Raw genomic sequence first — 2,474 nt, forward strand, 5'->3', positions numbered from 1 at the left:
CTCAAGGTAATTCTGATCGTTGGTACCTGCCGCAGAACCCGTAGGTATCATAGATAGGGGAGGGTAATTTAATATATATATTTGTGTATTAGGTTGGTTATATAGGAAGATATTGGCTATAATACACAAAACCCAACCCAAAAATATATTTTCAAATGAAACCAGTAGTTCCTAAGATTAGAGTGTTCAATCATACAAACTCTTCAGCTTTGTAATATCGATGCTGCCGTGGTATGCTGGGGCATCGTCAGAATGGAAATGCAAAGAGTGTGGATTAGATCTCAAGATTTTTTTTTTTTTAAATTCACCAGATCGAATCTGGTAGACCAAACTCTGCGTTCAGTACCGCCAGTCGACATAAGCAATATCTTCAAATATTTCTAACGCACCTACGGAATTTAAAAAAAAAAATACTGACCTAAATGTATATTTCGTTTTTTAGGATATCGCCGAGGGATTCAAGTAATTTTGACTACACATTGAACATAAAGTTTTTATGAATAAAGTTAAATGCTATTTTTTATGTATATTTTTCACAATAATTTATTAAGTCATTGATTTATGTTAATTGATTTAATAATCTTTCGTAATTTTGAATAATCTTGTTAAATATTCATTAATCTTGTTAAAATTCAGTAACAAAAATGTTTTTGGCAGCGGTGGGATTCGAACCCACGCCTCCGAAGAGACTGGTGCCTTAAACCAGCGCCTTAGACCGCTCGGCCACGCTACCGATAGATGCAGTGTTCTTATTTCACTTTCAATTGAAATATAAAGAACAGTGGTCTATTATCTATCTATACATATGTATGAGTGAATTGATATAAAAAAATGTCTGTCTGTGAAATAACCGTCCATTTCACGCCCATGTTATATAACTATGTAGTTACACGATACCAAAACACAAAACAACAATTTGCTGCTTCATCGCAATGGCGCATATATGCGAAATTTATTTAAAATTCATACTTAAATGAAGTAAATTTATAACATTACATTAAAGTAAATCTTAATAAATTAGTGTATTTCGGCAAAGTTGCGAGAGACAGTGCTTTCTGCAAATTGGCTAACTTTTGATAGCGCTTCAAACTTGTACCTTTATTTGTCAGGAGACGATTCGGGTCAGAGTTGTTAAAGATATTTTTAGAATTATATCAGGGACTCTTTTTCATAACAACATAATTAGTAATAGGCAGAGAGGGTAAGATACGCTGAAACAGCTAAGCATGATATTATTATAAGCATTTCCCTCAGGCAGGAATCGAATCCATAACTATAATTTGTACATTAAATATTTGTTAAATTTTTCTACAATGGCGTAACAAGACATACATAACGAGACAAAAATATTCCTATTATTATGTAAATATTGCATACTTTATAAAAAAATATAAAAAGTTTCAATATCGTCTAGGATCAGAGACGTTGAAAAGATGTATTAAAATTCATTTACACTGTTCAAGCATCAATTTCAGCTTTATTTCACAAGCAATATTATTTTATATTGGAAACGATGTATTATACAAGATTGCTTCTATAATATGTGGGAAATCGAACAAAGAGCAACGTTGAGATCCGCCACTAGGAACGCAGTCTCGAATATTGGGCGGAGTAATTATGGTATCTACCCTGCTAATGTATCTACCTAGATATCCTATTCAAAATTCAATTCTCAACATATATACATAGCAATGACGTAAGTAGTAGGTAACATTCATAATACTGTATTTGATTGCAATTAGCCGGGATGTTAATTGAAGGTGCAATTAGCGTTGACCCACCTAAGGGTTGATTATACCTCGTTCATAGTGTCATATAGCTAACTAGTGTCTATACACTTTCTTCTCTTCCATTTTTTTAGCTTCACGCTGTATCCCGCACCTCTCTCGCGCCACTACTGACCCTATCTCTAGATTGTGTATTATATTTTTGAAACGCAGCCGTTTCATTGGACGCCTATATTAGGTGAGTTGAGCTGAGTATTGTAATCCGCCATTTTGTTACAGCGGCCATTTTGAATGAATAGGAATTGATTACATGCAACTTCATTGTCATTACAACTGAAATCGTAATAAAAATTTCAGTTCCAATCGGTCACTGGTAAGTGGACAAATCGAGCGTGTAAGATTTCACAGTATACACCGACTAACTCGACAAGTTAAATAAAATCCTGTAAAAATATACACGTCATACTCGTATATATAATCAAGTTGAAAGCCGGCTCCTTTTAAACGTATAACAATAAAAAGAAAAAATATATGTTTTCAATATATTATTCTAGTCTTTGTTTATTTATCTATTCCAGTCTAGTGATTAAAGAGAGCCTCGGGCGATACAAACTAAACACGTTTAATTGTTTATGTATTGTGTTAGAAAAGTCAGTATTGCAGTGAATTTTATTGTCATACATTTGTTTATTTGAAGACGTCGTAGATCAGCAGGGAAAATCCAACTGTAAGCACCATGGTTCGATT

General features: G+C 33.4%; 1 non-coding gene across 1 annotated transcript; it reads right to left on the reverse strand.

Annotated features, from left to right (window-relative positions):
- Positions 1–651: 651 nt before the first annotated feature.
- On the reverse strand, positions 652–733 carry TRNAL-AAG (transfer RNA leucine (anticodon AAG)). Its single transcript has one exon. It is a non-coding gene; the product is annotated as a tRNA-Leu (tRNA).
- Between the last annotated feature and the right edge of the window lie 1,741 nt (positions 734–2,474).

The sequence above is a fragment of the Heliconius melpomene genome, chromosome 4, assembly GCF_056956725.1.
Source record: "Heliconius melpomene rosina isolate 202511_hmr_F chromosome 4, ASM5695672v1, whole genome shotgun sequence".
In the NCBI taxonomy this organism is placed as follows: Eukaryota; Metazoa; Arthropoda; class Insecta; order Lepidoptera; family Nymphalidae; genus Heliconius; species Heliconius melpomene.